This window comes from Hydra viridissima, unplaced genomic scaffold, assembly GCF_058129835.1.
Source record: "Hydra viridissima isolate aposymbiotic clone 2 unplaced genomic scaffold, HvirCarnegie_v1 scaffold_5, whole genome shotgun sequence".
Taxonomy (NCBI): Eukaryota; Metazoa; Cnidaria; class Hydrozoa; order Anthoathecata; family Hydridae; genus Hydra; species Hydra viridissima.
Genome location: NW_028324304.1, coordinates 3,539,330 through 3,562,268, shown reverse-complemented (window position 1 = coordinate 3,562,268; position 22,939 = coordinate 3,539,330). Strand labels below are relative to the sequence as shown.

The window sequence follows — 22,939 nt, the reverse complement described above, 5'->3', positions numbered from 1 at the left end:
AGAAAATGTTTTCCACTTGTTAATAACTGTTTGCGAGGAAACTGTTTTAAATACCATAAAGAATTTGCTTACACCCTTCAAGAGAACATTTCTTTTTTAATAGAACTGCAAATGCATGGAATTTACTTCCGACTAAAATTGTTACAGCGAAATCGGTTAAATGTTTTAAAGGAGCTCTTGATTGCTGGTTGAGCAGCAATCAAGCATAACTGCTGTCATAGTGTGCATGATAACACACTCACTGGCTTAGTCCAGCACAGCATGAAATTAGGGACTTCAGTCACGTGACTTTTTCCGTGTCGCAAGTTCATCATATAAATAAACGCGATTTTTTCGGCAACTTTTTCGGCTAGCTATCTAATTTCAAACCAAATTGCCCGTTGTATACCTTTAGCAAATGTTAAATAAAAATGTTGTTCTGTGAAGTTCATTCTTTGAAGTTCCTTAAAAAAGATGCCAGAAAATTTTTCAAGTCGTTTTCTTCATAGTTATGTTAATTTACACATTTTGACAAGTAAATATGCTGACTTACATTGCTTTTTTGGCATTCTAGCACCTCAAAAAAGAATATTAAGCTTATTATACAATAGTATTTGATATTAGTTTTTATAACCATTTGCTTTTTATATCTGGACTTATCAATTTAAAAAATACACTTTCCATCAGTTTTTCGATCTTTTCCTAGACGCCTTTATGGTATTCCGTTTAACCTATATAGTTAGTTATCTACATGGATATTTAGTAAGCGCTTATTTATGTGACTTTGATATATAATTAGTTTTTTATATCTAGCTGTTTGAAATGCAGAATAGAGATCTGTATTTCTGGTATCAAAATTTAGAAGACAAAAGCTTACCCAATGTGTGCACAGTTTTTAGACAACACTTTTTTTCCAGTTTCCAAATTGCTAAAAATGACCTTACTTTGTTTTCGAAAATAAAAAGAGTGATTCAAAAAGTTAGGTTGCTCACTAAAAAAACAGAAAGAAGAATTTTTGCTTTTAAATTTTATACCACCATTATGTGAAACAAATGTTCAACCATTTTTACAATCAACGTCATCTGAAAAAGAAAAAAATCTTGTGAAAGACCTACATCTCAAAATCAAAATTAAAACTCTAAAGCGCAAAGTTGAAGAAATCGACAGTTTTAAAAAAGTTTCTGAAAACTACTGTAACCAGTTGAATGGTCTTGAAAGTGAAAAAAAAACAACTTAAATTAGCTGTAAAAACCAGAAATGGAGAGAAATTAGAATTTATAAGACAAGCCATGCAGTGTAAAGCACTATATACAGCAACAAACAAAAGCTTGTTGAGTCTAGAAAAAAGTTTACCACATTGAAACTAAAGAATAAAACAAACAAAATTCGAAATTTAAACAAGAAGATTGTTTATCGAGATATAAAGTTAAAAAAACAATTATGAGATTGTTTTTCAAATTGATGCATTAAAAGCACAATTTGAAAAACAATCTCAAACTTTAAATATGGAATTCAAAAAATGCTAGAAAATAGTAATGCAAAAATTGAAATGTTGAGTCAAGAAAAAAGAAATCTCAAAAAGAAATTAAGTCGTGTAAAAAATAATTTAAGTAAAACAAAGGAAACAATTTCCTTCTCGTCAATTGAAAATCTCACTTTTTTAAAGTCGGAAGTTAAAGAACTTAGTGCAAAAGTTGATTCATTAAACAAAGAAAATATTCATTTAAATGTTCTTTTAGAATTGTTGGAAGATGAGGAAATTGTAACATTTGAAAGAGGACGTTATTCGAATGATATTCGAGAAGTTATCATGGAGCTGTTATCATTAAATGTCAGTATGAACAAGGTCAATGATGTTATTAAAATTGTTTTAAAGAAACTTGCAAAAAAAGGAATTACAAAACTTCCCTCATTAGGTACAAGATCTAGATTTATGTCAGAAGCTTTAATTCTTGCACAACTTCAAGTATTAGAAGAAATGTTACATAATATTGAAAAAGACACAGGAAACTGTTTACATGGAGATGGAACAACCAAATATTACAGACATTATTAAAACTTTCAGTTGACTACCAAAAGCGGTAGAATGCTATCATTTGGACTATCAGAAATGGCCTCTGGGGATGCTGCATCAATTTTGAGTTCTTTAACAGAAATGTTATATGATATTTGTGATATTCTAGACACAAAGGACAGGGAAAAAAACTTTGCAAAGTTAATTTGTTCATTCAAAACAACTATGTCAGATTTAGGTTCTGTCAATCCACTGTTTAACAGTTAGTTCAAAGAAATGAGGGAGCTATTGTTACCAAAAGTTATAGAACATTGGGATAGTTTAACAATTGAACAGAAAAATGAATTTAAGGATATGTCAAACTTTTTTTGCAAGTTACATCTTTTAACAAACTTTGCAACTGAGACAGATAAAGTACTGGATTCATTTGAAAAAATTGCTCTGAGTGATGCTCATGAAAACACTTTTGCATTTAAAACTTTTGAATCTGGGGTTGCAAGACTGATACGCACTGCATGTAAAGCATTCCACAAACGAGGTAGTGATGAAGCTGGTGTGGCAGGATATTTCAATTCTTTTCTCATTGGAAAAGGTGAAGACAAGTGTATGTTTGCTCCTTTTATAGGCAATAGATTTAACATTTTGTTTTATAATGGGGCTGCACTGTATTATCATTCTAAATCTATTAAAGAATTTTTGTGTCAATGGCGAAATCCTAATAATATACTGAAGGCAGTTAAGGAAGATATATCAAATATATTATTTTTAGCTGAATCTCGTGCACTAGGTATTTTTGATAAGCTTATTACTGGTCCTCTTTGGAGACTTATTGAAGAAAAGAAAAACATTCTTAGCATGAATAAGTATTTATTTCGTTTAAAAATGAAATTGTCAGATCTTTGCAAAGATGCTTCTCCAATGCTCAATGCAACACCTGTATTTGACCCAAGAGATGTTAAAATACATAAAGATAAACTTTATGAAAAATTATTTGAGGATACTGGCAATATAGAATTTGATGTCTTGGTGCAACAGTCATTAGAAATAATTTCCCATGCATTTCTAATAATACTTGAAAGACAAGTAGGGATGGCACTTTTACTTACTTTTTTTTTACTTACTCAAGTAAGTAAGCCTTTATGAAAAAGTAAATTGCGTATGTAATTGTAAGCGTTCAAAAAAAACTTAAATTTACTTTTAAAAGTAATTTACTTTTCTAAAACAATTTTTATTTTGTAAAGAAAGGTGAATTTACTTTCAAATGTAAGTTATATGTAAGTAGATTATATAAAAAAGTAATTTACATTTACATTTAAAATTGAGTTACATGGAAAAGTAATTTACTTTTAAATTTAAAAGTTAATTACTTTTTTAAAACTGCATTAAATAATACAATTTTACCTCGAAATGTAACTTACTTTTACATTTAAAAAGAATTTATTTTTAAAAAAATTATATTATAGTAATTGTAAAAAAAAAAAAGCATTTTAAAATACATTATAAAAAAGTTACATGCAATCAAATGTAAATAAAATTTGCTTATATTATAAGTTTTCCTAAGTAGACATGTGTTATTTTATAACTAAAATGAAATGGCTATTAAAAGTAAATTACATAAAATTACTTTTGATTACTTAAGTTTACATTTTAAGTAACTTTTAGTTACAATTAAAAGTAATCTATACTTAAAAAGTAAGTAAATTTACTTTTGGTCAACATTTTCTCTGAAAGGATATTGTATGAGAGAGTAAAATGCAGTGAAACAAAACTTGCAGTAAAGCATAGTTAATTTAATTTGGGGCAACAACTGGTCTGAACGGATTTAGACTTTTTTTTCCCTGTGAACCTTTAAAATATCAATAACCGACTCCGATCCATGATTATATTGGCAATTAAAACCATTCCTAGCGCCGGAACAATTTCGCATTTGCTTTGAAACCATTGTTAGACCCTGGTTAAAAAAAAAGTTCAATTCCTGGCCAACATGGAAATATTTTACTAGTCTTAAGCTGGAACAGTTATCTTTTTGAAAATTTTCAATGACGGAACGTATGGAATTTAGACGGTATCAAGAAAAATATCCTCCTAAAAAATGCCTCCCAAGAAAAATGCTTAAATAGTTTTTTTTTATATACTTAGATACGCTTTACTGTCATTTTATCTTTGTATCAGCTTTTTTCCTGATACCGCTACTACTACAATATGCGGATTCTGGCTCATTGATACTTTTCCATACTTAAGGAATTCAAGATGGTGTTGTGTTTTTAAAATGTAAAAATGTTATTAGATTTCCATCTCATTGTTAATATCATGCCGGAACCTGCAAAGAAGTATAAAACTGTATCTTTTTCGTAATTTATTCTAGACCAAAGAGTTTATCATAATCCATAAATGTAAAGCACGGTTTTAGTTTGTAGTGTCCAATGCCTAGGGTATGAATTCCGTCTTGTAAGATGTGTCTTTTGTCGTCGTTAGCGCTGAGAGCGACTTTGTTGATTTCTTCGGTGTAAATGTTATGTTCATGTGATCGGAAGACGTTCATGGTTGCAAGCTTTTCCATCTTAATCATTAAGCAGTCGTAATAATCTTGATGAGTGATGTGTTTTTTGAATATTCTCCATGGTTTGTTATTTTTAAAAAAAATTTATTCTTTAAAAATTAAACCACAAGGTATTGATAACTTCTTGAAAGTCAAGACCTTCATCCAATTTTTTTAAGACGTAAAGACACAAGTGACCACAATAAGACGTGTTACCAAATTGCACTCTTTCACTGTTATAATAAACCGGGCTTTTCAAGTATTTAGTCAATTCAACAAGAGGAGGCTGAGCATAAGAGTCAAAGCTGTATTTTTTGTCAACGTCTTTATACCAGCACACCCAATGAAATCCATCTGTACTAGAATCTCCTGTGTTGACAATTCCACATTCTTTTTTCATTGACTTTTTTGGTAACTCATCCCTCACAAAAACACCTCTAAAGTTTTTCAATTTTAACTGTTTAGTAGCCTTTATCAATTGAAAGTTAGTTAAAGCCTCATTGGGTAAAACAATTCCTTCTACGTCAATCCATTGAAAGTCGATCATTTTTTTAATTTCTTAAAAAGTTTATCCGAATTTTTTTAACAAGCGATTTTCATAGAATAGCGCCTAAAAAGGGTATACTATTAAAGGGTGAGTTAGGTCCGAGCAATAATCCAGATCCAATAGATTGATAGCCTTTTCCATTTTTAACAAAGAGTCCATCACCGTGAACATTTTTAGTCCATGGGGTGATAAACAATCCTTCTCCACCTAAAGTTTTTATCTTCATTCCATTTCCATTTTTGCTCATGTAAAAAAGACCTCGCCCAGCAATTTTATCAACCATAGCAGAGCCAGCAGAAGAGCCTACACCTGCTAACAATCCGGTGGCTAGAGCAGGGACTACTTTTGTGGCAAGAGTGCTACCTATCATACCTAATAACGGTAAAAGAGCTCCGATGAATCCGCCTTCAATGGTTGAGTTGTATGCAATTTGTCTTTTGCTCAATTTAAGAGTGACTCCTTTACCAGATTCATACGCTTTTCTAATTTTGTTCAATTGCGCATTAGTGATAGCGAGAACATGTTTACCGTTCAAGTCTTGATGAGAAAGCTTAATGCTAGTATCGGTTTTATCATGCATAGCTTTTTTAATTTTATCAGATTGACTCTGTGAGATGTTAATTTTGATGTTTTGATAATTGCTCATTTTTTATGTATTAAAAATTATTTATTTCACTTCTCGAATATGATATCGTATTGTAATATCCTCTCCACGAAAATCAACCAAATCTCCATTCTGATCAATGATACGAGTAACCATTGTTGAAATTTCAAACAGTTTAACAGGAAGATAAATCAAATGCATTGGTCTCTCGATGATTTTATAGCCTGGACTAACATTTGGATAAAAGGAGTAAATGCAATTTAATTGGGTTCCATTAATATAGGATGATCCGATAACGTTGTTAACGATTCTGATGGTGTTAATGCTTGAAATTCTAACGATATGATCCGACTCGTATTCGGAATTGGAATTTAATTTTCTTTTAGTAAACCCTAAAACTGAAGAGATGCTATTCTCCACGTTAAAGTCAATCAAATAATTCAAAGCAAGTTTAATGGTTGATTTTAAAGTATTAAGATTGATTCCAATTTGAAGGTTGTTTGGAGAGTAATTAATTTTATTTGCAATAATATAACTTCCACGTTGAGCTGTTTTTATTGTGTTTAAAATAGACCTTTGCAAATACTCATTGATGTCTTTAATGTCATAGCTTCCTGATGGAATGATAATGTTCTCCCAATGAGCTCCATTGTTCATGCTGTATTTGAAATAATTGTTTTTACTGCTTACATTTGGAATGCTGTTGTAAGTTTCAAGACCGAGAAAAGCCATTTCATAACTTTTTCCTTCGTCAAAAACGATTTTATCTAAAAATTCAGTGGTGATAACACTTGATTTTCCATCTACATCGATGATTATACCTGTCATTTTTTAAATAATAATTATTTTTTAAATTGTTTTAGAAAAATAAAAAATCATCAAACCCGCTTCGATATTTTCCGCAATCCTTTTTCGAGGATAAATCAATGACGGCAAATCCGTGAGGTTCATTCCAGCAATGATTGCAAAACTTTTTAAATTCTTCTATTTTCATATCACAGGAAACGTGATCTTGATAAATGTGATTAACGCTTTTTTGGTCTTGTTTAAAGAGACAAATAAAGTTAGCATTTTCTCTGATGGTATGTCTTGGAATCTCGAAATAGTTTTGAGCGAGATAAAAGCAGTCAACGTTAGAATGTCTTCCTCGGATATAATATTTTTCACACTTGTTTTGATTGGTCAATTGCAAATCATCAAAGATCATTAAATTGTTTTTAGATGAATCAAGATCTTCTGGTTCCGGAACATCGTCTGCTGTTTCGAAAAATTGACATTCCATATCATAATTGTCAGAATATTTTTTTGAAAGATCGTTAATAACATCTTCATGGATTAAATTCAATTTTTCCATTTCGTCTTGTACATCATCCGTTAACAAATCAACAATATCCTTTTTAGGAAGTTTATTTTCGAATGATCTTCTGAGTATTTTGTATTCGGGTTGGAAAAAGGATTTTCCAAACACTTGCAAGCGGTTATAATCGAGCCATCCAGGTCTTAAAAGTAAATTGAGTAGCAGCGTCGTTTTTCCACAACCTGATTTTCCAATAATGATTCCTCGAATGCTTCTCGGTAAAAGCTTGCTGTTGTTTCTTTTGGTTTTCCCAATTTTACACGACAATTTCATCACTTCCATATTTTTTATATTAAAAAAGTTTTTATATATGTTAAAATGTACTGCGTTAAATGCAAAAGAGAGACTGAAACCATTCACTTGAAAAACGAGATCACAAAAAACAACAGACCTATGTTGAAAGGGACTTGCAACTCTTGTGGGATAACAAAATGCAAGTTTGTTTCTTCGCATACGCCCAAAGGATCATCTTCGCATGCGGTCAATGGAGGAGACTTGGTGGAATCGATCAACAATTTTTCAAAAAAAATAAAGCTTCCATGGGCAAAGTTTCCAGGAGAAATGCACGTTCCAGGGATGAATTTTGCAGGACCTGGTACTAATTTAGACAAAAGACTCACTTCCACAGACATGTATCAAGAGTGGAGCAAACCGGTGGATAGAGTAGACAATGCTGCATATCACCACGATTTAGCTTACAAGTATTTAAACGATGTTAAAAGCAGAAATGTAGCAGATCAAATGATGCTTGAAGAAATGAACTCTATACAAAATCCTACTCAGAGAGAAATAAGCGAGCGAAAAATAATCGAACCCATCATCAAAGCCAAAGCTAAATTTGGATTGGGTGTGAGTGATTTGAAATGGACGGATCAACTTGCAGAGGAGCTTCATAAACCGGTGATTCATCATTTTAAAAAAAGAAAAGTGATTGTGAACAACATTGATGAAATATGGGCTGCTGATTTGGTGGACATGCAATCGTTTTCAAAATTCAACAAGGGCGTAAAATATTTGCTCATGGTTATTGATGTGTTTTCAAAGTATGGATGGATTGTTCCGTTAAAAAGCAAAACAGGTCTTGAAGTAGCTGAAGCGTTAAAAAAGATTTTCACAGAAAGAAAATGCATTAAATTGTGGGTAGACAAAGGAAAAGAGTTTTACAACAAGCACGTGAGAGCGTTGGGTGTGCAACTGTATTCCACTGAAAACGAGGAAAAAAGTTCTGTTGTCGAGCGATGGAACAGAACGATGAAAGAGAGAATGTTTAAATATTTTTCAGCCAACAATACCAATAAATACATTGACGTATTGGATGAGATGGTGAAAAATTACAACAACACAAAGCATTCTTCCATCAAAATGACACCAGTGGAAGCTAGCGATGAAAAGAATAAATATAAGGTCTGGTGGAGTCTGTATGGAAAGGATCAAACATTACCAGCAAAACCGAAATTTTCCATGGGCGATCAAGTGCGAATCGTAAAAAAGAAGTCTCATTTTGAAAAGGGGTATACGCCGAGATGGACTGAGGAGGTTTTTACAGTGTCAAAAGTTCAGTATACGAATCTGCCCACGTATAAAATCTCTGACGCTAACGGTGAAGAAATTCAAGGCACCTTTTACGAGCAGGAGATGCAAAAGACACATCAAGACATATTCAGAATTGAAAAAATCATTCGCAAAACCAAGAGCAAGTCGTTAGTCAAATGGTTGGGATATCCAGACTCGTTCAACTCATGGGTAGATAATAATGAATTGTTAAGTTTGCAAAAATAGACGCGTCGTTTTGTATGGCAAGAAAAAAAATTTTTGATTTTGAGTTTAATAAAATCTTGCATATAGAAAAGAAATGAATGCGATAATGAATAAGATGATTATAAAAATAAATGTGCTTGAAGCTGATGTGTATGAAAGCATGAAACATATTGACTTGAATAGGTTCATGTCTAAGTACCAATTGATGTTGAATGAATTGCGTTGTAGTATTCATGAAGCAGTGAATTTAGATAATATGAATGATATCCTTGAAAAGATGTTTTATTTTGAAAGTGAATTAGTTGATGATTTTTTAGAAGTGGAACAGAAATTTCGATGGGATAGTAGAAATATGAAATTGGAAACATACATGAATAACTTGCATAGACACTGTGGTATAATTAGTAAAATAATTCAAATGATGATAATGTTAAATCCTTAGTCAAATGGTTAGGATATCCTGATACGTTCAACTCTTGGGTGAACAATAAAGAATTAATAAGTTTGCAAAAATGATCTAAAAATTTATTTTTAATATGTAAAATGCATGCTCCTCACAAGTTTTTTAGAAATGTTACCTCAGCAGAAGTCCACAGTTTGGATTTGCAATTAAAAATTTTGGAAGAGAGGGTTAGAGAGTTGGAGGAAAGAAGACCGAACAACATTATTGTGTCTACGAAAACGTTAGATCATCCACCTTATTTCAACGTTAACGAACAATATGAGATTTTTGCCCAGAAAGACATTAAATTTGCTGCTCTCTCACATACAATGATAGCTTTATCCATTGGGCTGAATTTGGAGAAAGGTATTGCAGTGATAACATTAATGAATAAAATTACTGATCAATTGAATTATAGAAAAAACGAAGTTATTATTTCAGAGTCTGTAGATGATGTTATTATGGACGTGAATAGTAACAGCAAACAGGACGTGATTGTTAAAAAAGGAGAAAAACTTTGTAAGATTAATTACATTGATTTAAAATAATTTTTTATTAATAAAAAATGGAAATATTGAATGATAAACTTTATCCAGTTCTTCCATCAGCTCCTGCAGATGAAGGAGGGCATGTTTATAGGCTTCAGAAAATAAGCGAGATTCAGAAAGAGATAGAGAGTGAAAAAGCAAAGCGAGTTCATCTAAGCAAAAAGTACCATCGCGTGTTTAGAATCATTTCAAATGTGGACAATGTGATGCAAGGATTATGTATAGCACTAGGTGCGACTGGAATAGGGCTTTTGTCTACGATTATTGCCAGTCCAGTAGCGATTGCGTGTGAAGGTGTAGCTATTGGCATGGGATTTTTATCGATTGTTGGAGGTCAAGTCAACAAAAAGATGGTATTAAAAGCGGAAAAGCATGAAAAGATCAAAGTGCTGGCTGAGTCGAAATTGAATACGATTAGCGAGCACATTTCCAAAGCGTTGATGGACGGGAAAATAAGCGATGCAGAGTTTCAATTGATTCTTGGTGAGCTTCAAAAATTTAAATCCTTGATGGATGAAATACGAACCAAAACCAAAAAAGGAATAGATGAAGTTACTAAAGAAAACTTGATCCAAAAAGGACGAGAAGACGCGATTCAAACGTTTAACAATTTGTTTAAAAAAGGATCAACGTAGTCGTAAAAACCAATTTATGTTTTTTTCCACGTATTTTAAAAAGATGTTTTTCTTTAAAATACAAGACCTGAATAAAAGGGATGAAATTGTGAAACAAATTAATGACAGAAGAAAGAGAATTTATCAGAACAGCATCAACGACAACATTTCAGATGTTAATTTTCAAGCTGATTTGAGCAAGCTGTTCAAGCCGATCATCGAGAGCAATGAAAAGATGATCAAAAGCCTGTCAGTCGATCAAAAAAAGAAAAGACCTTTCGAAGTGAACAAAGTTGGAGATAAAATGTACATTGGAAAAATGGAGGTTGAAATAGATGGAAATGATATCGTTGTCGGAGGAGAAAAGTATGAAGGAACAAAAGGTCTTTGGGAGCTGATGAGTGAATTAACAATACCAAAGAGCTATACCGATGAAGATTTGCAAAATTATGAAAAAATTTTAATGGACAGTGATGCTATAAGATCTGATTCGCAACCGCATAAACCGAAATCATCAAGAAGACCAAAGTATCAGCAACTTATTGCTCCTATTTGGGAAAAAATGATGCGTATTGAAAAAGGTAAAAAAGGTCGCGGTGTCATTATTCTTCCGAGCGATCCTAATGCGTTGGTGGAAAAGCTTGAATTGAGTATTGCTGCTTGGCATGCTGGGAATAAAGAGTCAAGAAATGTGGCTGTTGCTATTTGCGATGAGCTGTTGAGACAAGGAGAGATTAATAAAGAGGAATATAAATCGTTAATGAGGACTATTGATAAAATTATTTAAAAAATTGTTTTTATTTAAAAAATGCTCATTGTGAACAAAAGAAGATATGTGAAAAAGAACGTTGTTGGAGGAGGTGGTATTGTGGACATGATTAAAAATTTCATAAAAAGAGCAGCTGCGTAAAGTGTATCAAAAGCAACAGTGAATTTGCTTAAAAATGCTGCTACAAGTAAAATTGGACAAGAAGCGATTACAGCTGCAAAATCTGCTGGGACAGAGTTAGCCCTTTCAGCCATCTCCGCTGCTAAAGACGTGGCTATTGATAAAGGTAAAAAGACCATTGAGAAATTAAAGACTGGTTCATCTATTCAAAGTAATAAAATGTCTAAAAAGAACGCGATTCGAATTCAAGACCTGGTGAAAATAGGACAGGGTGTGAAAATAGCATGAAGATAGCATTCTGTTGCGATGGCTTGTTATAAACTTGCGATGGCTTGCGATAAGAGACATTTAAATGAATTAAATAATTTTTTTATTATATAAAAAATGATAAGTACTGAGCGATTAAGAGTTACTGAGAACCCAGAGTATGATATTGGTATTGAAAAAGTTGATCTTTTTGAGTATCTTCCAACCAATCTCGATTTAAATTCTTCAGGCACGATTACTTTTGAGATTGACTGTCAATCGATTCAAACAGTACCATCAGAGGCTTACATTCTTATTGAAGGAGTGTTGAAAAAGAGCGATGGAACCTTTTACGATGCTAAAGACAACATTGCACTGGTGAACAACGCTTTGTTGTATTTGTTTAATGATGTGACTTATGACTTGTCGGGAGAGCAAGTGGAACGAGTGATGTATCCAGGTCCAGCCACCACCATACTTGGATTGATGAAATATCCTTATGGATTTCAGTTTGCTGATGGATTAAAACAGATGTGGTATATGGATACGTCAAATCTTGTTGGAAATTCAGGATTCAATGTTAGACGAGACCACTTGTTTGCAGACACTACATCCGTTGGAGCTTTTTCGTTTAAAATTCCGTTGAAGCACATTTTTGGATTTTGCGAAACCTATGACAAAGTTGTTTATGGGTTCAGACATACCATCACCTTTACAAAGAAAGAATGCGATGATGCGATTTACAGAGCGGAGAGCGTTAGTGCAGGAATGATCAACCTTAAAAAATTCAGACTTTATATGCCTCGCGTTGAATTAGATATTTCGAAAAAGACTGATTTCATGAATTTAATAGCTCAAAAAATTCCCATTCAAGTAGCTTATAAATCAAACAAATGTGAAAGACAGCTTATTCCAGCCGGTCAAACAGAATTTACCTGGTCGCTTGGAAGAGTCACTGACAAAAGCATTCCAAGATTTATCTTGTTCGGACTTCAGACAAACAGAAATTCCAGTCAAACAGTTAATCCATCACTATTCGACCATTGTGATGTTAGCAATTTTTACGTGACTGTTAATGGAATAAAGTATCCAAATTACAATTACGACTTGAATTTTGGAGAAAAGAGAGTGGTCATGGCTTATTCAGATGCGTTCTCTTTTGATGAAAAATATTACGGCACAAATGATCTTGTTTGTCAATCAGGGTTAACCTTGCTTGAATATATAAAACTATATCCGTTGTTCTTTGTGGATATCAGCAAGCAAAAAGAAAGAATGACGTCGGAAACAGCTGAATTAGTGGTAAACCTTAAATTTCGAACTTCAACTATTGCAAATACCGTTATTTTTGCAGTGGTTATTTCTGACAAACTGCTTAAATTTGTTTCAGATGGAACCAACATGACTGCTGTTTATTAAGTTTATTAAGATGTCTTTTCAGGAAAAATTGAATTGACTTAAAAAAAAATCTTGGTATAATAAAAATGAGATATACAACAACGTATTTGAAAAATTTGTTGAATGAAAACGGCGTTAGTAAAACAGCAGATGATTTAATAACGTTGATGATGCTTGCGGTTGAAAATAATTTGATCAGTAAAGATGAGATTTTAGAAAGAGCAAAAGAAAAAAAAGTAAAGCCTCCTCCAAAAGAAAAAAAACCTGTTGATCCAAAATGGGAATGGCTTAGTTTAGTTAAGAAAAAACCCATCACTGTGAGAATAACCAACATTGAAACGGGTGAGGTGACTGAATACAAGTCTCTTTACAAAGCGATGGCAGGGACTGAACGTGGATGGAGATATTTAGAGCGTCGAGATGGAAAGGTGGATAATGGAATCAAGATTGAATTTTTAAATTCTGAAAAGCTTGAAAAACGTAAAAAGCAGCAAAATTGATTTTTTAACTTTTAACATGTTAAAAAATTGACTTAAATAAAATTCTTGGCATAAATAAAAAGATGGAGAGGAAGTATGTGATTGAATTTGATACCATGGGTTGTGCGCATCTGTTTGATGAAGAAAAAGAAATTCATGCGACTGGATACGAATTTACTGCACATGACGAGTGGGGAAGAAAGTATACGATTAGATTTGATGAAATAGGTGAAGCACATGTATACGACTCAATAAGCGAAATTTTTGCCAATTATCTTGTTTCATAAGTTTTTAATTCTCCCGCGAAAAGAATTAAAAAACGGTAAAAACTTTTCGAAGAAGAAAATATGCTGAAAGTGTGCCAAGATTTAAAAAAATTGAATTGACTTAAAGAAAATCTTAGTATAATAAAAATGAGTATCTATTCTTCAAAACCAGAATTAATTGCTAAAGAGCGGAAACTTGAATGCATCGAAAAAAATTTTATTTCCCTTAATAAAATGGGTGATAAAACTGATGCTAAAGAGCAAAAAGCAAAAACTACCGCCAAAGAGCGAAAAATTGAAAGTGACATAAAGAAAAATCTTTCCGTAATAAAAATGGAAAGTAAAACTGTGAAAGAATTAAAAGAAATTGCTAAAGGGCAAAAAATAAAAGGGTACTCTAAAATGAGAAAGGGAGAACTTATAATGGCTTTACAGCCTCCTAGAGTTGTCTCTGCTCCTGCTTCTTTTCGTAGACGAACGACTGAGGCAAGACCGTTGTCTGTTAATGTAAGACCTACCGTGGTGAGGTTTGTTCGACCAACTGTAAAAGTTTCTGTAAAGCCGGTAAAAGTTTCAATAAAACCGACAAAAGTAAGGCTTGCTGTTGGTTCTGAAAGACCTGTGCCTGTCCCAAGACCGGTTCCAGCACCTAGACCTGTGCCTGTTCCAAGACCAAGGTCTGACGACTTGATTTCATTCGAACCTTCTACTCTCTTGCAAAATCGGGTGACTGGAGATGAACCCTCTATTCTTAACACACCGGTTATAGATTCAACAAACGTTATTACACCTAGACCGGTTCCAGCACCAAGACCTTTATTTTCAAGTCTGACGGCAGCTACAAAAAGTGTGGCATCCTATGTTAAAACTAAGTTTAATGATATTAAAGAATGGGTAGAACCCTACGTTCCTGAAGTAGTCAAGAATCAGGTAAGCAAATCAGTAGAACAAATCGATAAAAAAATAAAGTCTATCAAATCACTTGTATTAAGAACAGAGTATAAACAACCCGTGCCAATTATAGTACAGCCTGTGCCAAAGCCAATTATAGTAAAGTTTAAAATGACTGAACATTCAGCGGAGAGTTCTGTGAGACAATTTTCTTATAGACCTTCTTCTCGATACCAAGACATTGCATCCTTTTTTAATTTGGTGAGAGAGTCTGCCATTCAAACCATGGAAGGGGAAAGAAACACCAGAGTAAGAATTATTTTAACATGCAAAATGAAATCTGTAAGCATGATGACTGGTGAAGAAGTGACTCGGGAAGCGAGCTTTTCATCAAGATCAGAGATTATTCTAGCAGCTACAAATGTAAGAGAGTTAATGAGCGAAATGGAAGAGAAAGTCTTGGAAAGTAGTGTTAAATACAATGCTTTAGGATCTAATTGCACTATATCTAAGATTTTAAGAATGGATATCAACTTTACTGATTATGAACCTCTTAGCGGTTCCTCCTATATTGAACTGTCTAAAGAGCTGAAAGACAAAAAGGCGATCATCAACATGGAAAACGAGGACGATCAATGCTTTAAATGGTCAGTCGCTCGAGCGTTGAATCTGAAAAATAAAAACAACGAAAGAATCGATGAAGACTTGGTTTTAAAATCAGAAGAGTTGAATTGGGATGGAATGGAGTTTCCTGTCAAGCTTAATAAAATCAAAAAGTTTGAAAAGAATAATCCAACTATTAGCATTAACGTCTTTGGGTATGAAAATAAAAAACCTTACCCTTTGCGAGTATCTGAATTTGCTGATCGAAATAACTGTGTTGATTTGTTGTTTATTTCAAACGAAGACACTGACCATTATTGCGTGATTAAAAGTTTGAGTCGGTTATTGTCTACACAAACATCAAAAGGTAAAAGAAAACAACATTATTGCAGAAATTGCTTGCAAGGCTATGACCAGGAAGAAAAGCTTCAACATCATCAACCTTATTGTTATGATAACACCTCAGTAAGAATTGAACTTCCTAAAGAAGGGACGACCGTTCAGTTTAAAAACTATCAAAGAGGTATGAAAGTTCCATACGTTGTATATGCTGACTTTGAAAGTTTTATCCAACCCTTCGATGACATTAAGCAACATGGTGAGTCTCATACTAAAAAATACCAAAAGCACGTTCCAAGCTCCTTCTGCTATTACATCAAATGCTTCGACGATAGCCTTTACAAAGGAAAACCAGTCATGTACACAGCTGAAAGCGATGACGATGACGTAGCTCAAAAATTTATAACCATGCTTGAATCAGATCTTATAAAGATTTTCGACAAGATTGATTTAATAAAAAAGAAAGTCATGACTGATGAGGATGAAAAGAATTTTAAGGTTGCAACTCTATGTCATATTTGCGAAAAAGACCTTAACGGTGATAAAGTCTTAGACCACTGTCATTTGACTGGAAAGTATCGAGGAGCTGCTCATAACAAATGCAACTTGGATTATAAACTTCCAAAATTCATACCCATCATTTTACATAATTTGTCTGGCTATGACAGCCATTTGTTCATCAAGAAATTAGGTGGAAAGCTCAATTGCATACCCAACAATGAAGAAAAATATATCAGCTTCTCTAAACAAATCAAAGTGAGAGAATTTATTAATAAGAAGGGTAAACTTCAGGAAATATGGAAAGAGCTAAGGTTTATTGACAGCTACAGGTTCATGGGTTTCAAGTTAGAAGATCTAGCTAAAAATCTAAACAACGATCAATGCAAAAACGTTGCTCAATATTACTCTGGAGAAAAGTTTGATTTATTAAGAAAAAAAGGCGTTTACCCTTACGAATGGGTGGACTCGATTGAAAAGTTCTCCGAAACGCAATTACCTCCTATTGAAGCATTCTATTCCAAACTGAATGATGAGGAAATAAGCTGTGAAGACTATGCGCATGCAAAAAACGTTTGGAATGTATTTGAATGTGAAACGTTTAAAAACTATCACGAGCTGTACAACATGTCTGACGTCTTGATACTTGCCGATATCTTTGAAAATTTCCGAGACGTGTGTCGTAACTATTACAAGCTTGACCCTGCTTGGTATTACACCTCTCCTGGTTTGGCTTGGGATGCCATGTTGAAACTAACTGGAATTCAGTTAGAGCTTCTGTCTGATATTGATATGCTTCTCATGGTTCAAAGAGGGATACGCGGTGGAATTTGCATGATCTCAAACCGATATGGAACTGCCAATAACAAATACATGAGTGATTATGATCCTTCACAACCTTCGAAATTCATTCAGTACTTAGACGCTAATAATTTATATGGATGGGCTATGTGTAAGCCTCTTCCTGTTAGAGGATTCAGATGGATGGCTGAAGATGAACTTTTAAATTGGAAATCCATGCCTTGTATTCTCGAAGTCGATTTAACCTATCCTGAAGAGCTTCACGATTTACACAACGACTATCCTTTGGCTCCTGAAAGACTAACCATTGGAAAAGTAGACAAGCTCGTTCCTAATTTAAACAACAAGGAAAAATATACTATTCACAATGAAAGCCTAAAACTATATGAACGACTTGGATTGATCGTTACCAAAATTCATCGTGGTATCACCTTTGAAGAAGAACCTTTTATGAAACAATACATCGATCTCAACACCGCATTAAGAGCAAAAGCTAAAAACGAGTTTGAAAAAGAATTCTTCAAGCTTATGAACAACTCTGTCTTTGGAAAAACCATGGAGAATATTCTAAAACATGTTGATATTAAACTTGTCACCACAAGAAAAGAAGTTCTAAAATTGTCAAGAAAACCTAATTATGATAGAAGTACCATTTTTGATGAAAACCTTGCTGCGGTTCACATGAAAAGAATAAAACTCTTTTACAACAAGCCTGTTTACTTGGGGCTGTGTGTTCTAGACATAAGCAAAATTCTCATGTTTGAGCATCATTATGACTACATGAAACCTAAATACGGAGATCGCGCGAAATTACTCATGACCGATACTGACTCACTCTTTTACGAAATCGAAACGGATGATTTTTATCAAGACATTGCCAACGATATTGAAGCTAAATTTGACACGAGCGAATTCGCGAAAGATCATCCTGCTGTTCAAAACTTTGGATTTGATATTGGGTTTAAAAATAAAAAGGTTATAGGCAAGTTCAAGGATGAAGCTGCTGGTAAACAAATTAAAGAGTTTGTTGGACTTCGACCCAAACTCTACTCTTACAAGATCGCTAAAGATGAACACAAAAAATGTAAAGGGGTTAAAAAGAAAGTCGTTAATAAACACATCACTCATCAAGATTATTACGACTGCTTAATGAATAAGATGGAAAAGCTTGCAACCATGAACGTCTTCCGATCACATGAACATAACATTTACACCGAAGAAATCAACAAAGTCGCTCTCAGCGCTAACGACGACAAAAGACACATCTTACAAGACGGAATTCATACCCTAGCCATTGGACACTACAAACTAAAACCGTGCTTTACATTTATGGATTATGATAAACTCTTTGGTCTAGAATAAATTACGAAAAAGATACAGTTTTATACTTCTTTGCAGGTTCCGGCATGATATTAACAATGAGATGGAAATCTAATAACATTTTTACATTTTAAAAACACAACACCATCTTGAATTCCTTAAGTATAGAAAAGTATCAATGAGCCAGAATCCGCATATTGTAGTAGTACCGCTTTTAATGTGTAAATTTTTAAATTTATTTGTTGCTTTTTTATTTTTGTTTTATCGACAAACTTTTTTGGAATTTGTGCAGCGGAGTGTACATATACATCGACTGATTGTTAGGGAGAACGTGCACGAAATAGTACACACAACAACTGACGGTTAGGAGTTGGGGGAGGCAATCTTTTAATTTAAACAAAAGTTTGATTTTTTTTTTCTTTTACTTTTATTTTTGGGAGAGGAGGGATTTTTTTCCAGGGGAATTTTTTGTCGGGGGGATATTTGGGTGGGGTTCTCGGGTTTCTTTCTTAAACCAATTTAGAAATAGCCTAAACATAGTAGTAAGGAGAAAACGCATTTACCCTGGGAGACACCCGTTTAAGAAGAAGAGATTCTTTGAAAGGCAAATTTATAAGTAGTTTTTTTTAAGGTTTTATGTATAAATGTTTTTATTATTTAAAAATTAAGGAGGGACACTAAATATAGTAAGGGCATATAAAAATAGATTAGAATAAGGCCATCAAAACTGGCCAGCATTTTAGCTTTCTCGCCACATAAAAAAATTTTTTGGAGAGATAACTATTATCATATTGACAAAATTATAATAGTTCTCTCTCCAAAAAATCTCCTTTTACAAATTTTCTTGTTCATTTATACCGGATAGTTTTCCAAAAATATCCCTCAAATATCGTCATTAAAAACCGCTTCAACATTTTTATCATATTCACAGGTAAAAAGATATTGAAATTGTTAAATCTGTAACGCCGTTGAACGTTCGTGCTCTTTCCGTAACGGAATTACGATTATAAAGTTGAAGACTTTTTATGTAAAGGTATATATATATATATGTGTATCTATATATCATGTTTTGTTGGCGCGTAGAAAAAAATAATTTTTTGACAACCAATTTTGTGAGCGAAAAACATCTGCTTTGACAACTTTTTACTTATTCGGTTTCGGCCAAAATTTCTGTTCAAACCACTACCAAAATGAGACGAAACTTTTGTGAGGAGATTTTTTTAAGTTTAGATAACTTGTTCTTAATTCAGTGTGATCATGACGTTTTCCTAATTGTAATCGTTTGTGGGTAAATCAATTTTTAATTACGACAGTTATAGCAATTTTAATTGAAATTACATAACTGATTCAAGTTACTATTCTCAAATCATTCCTTAGGCGAACTTCAAATATCAAAATTTTTTCACATGTTCTACTTTTTCTTTAATTATGTTACAAACTCGTTTTCGATCGTTTAATTACCTTATGTTCCATAAATCCAACTATTCTGTATGGGACTTCAAAGACATAAAAATGATTGAGGAAACTAATTAAATTAAATTACTATCAGGGTCTTTATTTACGATATGAATCTGAGACTTCTCGTGAACAAGACAAGCACCATATTAATTTTGTTTAATTTTTTTGATAACAATGACTGGAAAACAAGAAAAAAAAAAAAAATTATCTAAAAGACCTTTATTTGGAACGCAAGACATACATCGCCAGAAATGTTTGTCTTTATCTGAAACAAACACGCCAACTGTTGAAGCAAGACGTCTATCTGGTGACAATACTACATATTCAGGTATGTTTGTAAACTTTATTTAAATATTAAGATGAACTTGTGAATGAAAACGGAAAGGTCAAAGAAATTAAATGACCCAGAAAAATTACTTGCTGTACAGTCATGTATTTGTATCAGTCTTTAATTTGCGTTGATACTTGAAATATATTTTTATAAACTATTGCTTGTGCTGTAGGTTCGAACTCTGATACCGACGATGATCAAGTTATAAAATCAGTCATTAAAATAAAAGCATTGCCTATTAAGACCCTATTTTCATTTGTTGCCAACACAAACAAGTATGTTTGTTTGATGTGCCCGGAGAATGGAAACCTTGTGTGTGGGCCTGAACCAAATCTGCGAAAACATACTTTCCATGTTCATAAAAAATCTGAGTACCTTTACGATTCTCAAAAAAAATTACTCGTTCAAAATAGAGTTGGGATGCAGAACAAAGATGAAATAGATGAAGCCGTAATAAACTGCATTATTCAAGATGGCCGTCCTTTTAACGATTTTCATAAACCTGGTATGCAACGCCTTCTAAACATTCTTGCCCCACTTTACAAACCGCCCCATCGAAAGACAATAGCAAAGCGATTGAGAAAGCAATACTATCAATACAAGAAGAATCTTAGAGCTAAACTTAAGTCAGTTACCCATATTGCTCTAGCAACCGATTTGTGGAAAAATAGGGTTGGATCATATTGGCTTTGCATAACAGCGCATTATTTAACAAAGAAATTTAAATACAAATCAAATATAGTTTGCTTTCGTAGATTTTACGGAAGACAATTAAGTAGTAGACTTGCAGCATTCGTGCAAAAAGAAATTACTAAACTTGAAATTGATACCAAAGTTATTTCAATAACAACAGACAACGCTGAAGACATTAAAAAGGCGATGGGATCTATAGCTTTACGGCTTTCATGCGTTTGTCATAACTTAAACCTCGTTTTAAATCATGGAATAAAGTTGTGGGCCAAACCATCACAGAGCTTATTTGATGGAACATCAGATATCGAAGAGGATCTTATTTATTACAATAACTACAATGAAAGCGATATCGAGTCTAATGAAAATATGTCGTCGGACGAACAGCTTGAAATGTACGATGTAAACAATCAAGTAGAAATGCGTGTACTTTTGAAACGAAAAACGTGAGCTCGGATGATGATAAAAGTAGCGAGGAGGAAGAAGCATCTACAGATGAAACTGTTAATCAGTTATTTAACTTTTCATCCATCATTTTATTTAGGTTAAGAAAAACTTTAGCTCTTGTTAAAAGGTCTTCAATATTGCAATCATTTGTTTTTGATGAGGTTAAGAAAGAGGGGCTAAAAATAAATAACTTATCGTCAGATTTTCATGTACGTTGGAACTCAACTTTTTTAATGATTAGTAAGATAATTAAAGCTAAAAATGTTTACAAAAATTCGTTCAATAAATCAACAAGTCTGCTATTCTTTACTAGCATCTATCACGGTAAGACATTGTTATATTATTTTGATTTAAAAGTTAAAAAATTTTGGAACGAATTTTTGGGGATTTCTTTTCTTTTCTTTTTTTTTGTTGTAGATCGAATCCCTTTGCGAATTAATTCGCTTTGCGCATTATTACAATTAGTGGATTGGTCCGATAAAATTTATATTTTTTATATTTCTTCTATTTAAATATAAATAGAAATGAAAACAGAAAAAAAAAAGATAAAAACTAGTTTGAAAGATTGTTACTTTCATTTCAACATTTAAGGCATTTCAACAAATAACCTCCCAGTGGGCATCGACGTCATTCTCACGTCGGTTCGATGTTAGTTTTAGGTTAGCGACGTCGCCAACGTAAAGTCAACATCGCAACAACGTGAGAATGACGTCGAAAATTAACATCGAGTTGAGATGTTAAATCAACGTCAAAACGACGTAAAACTAGTAGTTTTATCCAACGTTGATTTTTAATTTGAATAAGACATCGCACAGACGTCGTCACAGATGCCCACTGGGAAATTTCAGCAATTTTTCTATCAAACATTTAGTGATATATCATTAAAATTGTCACGCGTAGGGTTAGGACTATTGTAATTGTAATGAAAACAATAACAGTAACAATAATTATTGTTATTGTATTAACTTAATTTAGAAACAATAACAATACTTGTGATTTACAACTATTGTAATTCTGTAATACAATAACAATAAATATTGTATTGCAATTAATCTTTATAAAACAATAACAATATTTGAAAAAAAAGTGTATTGTAATGACCCACTACAATAACAATAAATATTGTATTGTAATTCGTCTTTGTAATACAATAACAATATATTGTTATTGTAATAAAAAAAATTATTTTATTGTCAAAATTTAATAAATGTTTTAATAGTCCAGTTGCCGACTATATACCCTTGTACCCTTGAAATAGGGTACAACTAATATTTAATGATTGATTCTATTTTACTGAAACATAATGGGAGGGGGAAGGGGTGTCAGAATGGTAAATTGGGCAACTTTAAATAGTAAGGCGATCATCAGACAAGCAATATTTTGCGACCATTTAGAACTTAGAAATACATAACAAGATAGGTGATGCGAAATCTAAATATGATCTGAAGGTGATCAAGATTAATACCGATTGCGTATTATATTATATTTTGAAGATCAACACCGCATTTGCTACTTTTTAATCAACATATATAAAATAATGTTTTTACCCTATTTATACAATTTTAATCGGTTAAAAATAGATAACTTGATTTTTTAATGATCATCATAAATGTGCTATATATGGCATACTCATGGTAATTTGTCAGCACAACCACGCATAATTATAGGATCGGCATGTTCAAGTTACAAAAATAATTTTAACTTAAATTTCTTCTAAACAAAATATGTAAAAAATAAAATTTGCAATATATTTCAAATCCGTAAATAAAAAATAGCAAAAATAATAGCAAGTTCGTCAGAGATGAATATAAATACGTTAAAATACGTTAGCTTTTCTACTTTAATGTAAAGTAATACACTACAATAGTTATTGTAATTGTT

General features: G+C 32.7%; 1 pseudogene; it reads left to right on the top strand.

Moving 5' to 3' along the window:
• Positions 1–274: 274 nt before the first annotated feature.
• On the top strand, positions 275–3,136 carry LOC149888026 (uncharacterized; annotated as a pseudogene).
• The last annotated feature ends 19,803 nt before the right edge of the window (positions 3,137–22,939 follow it).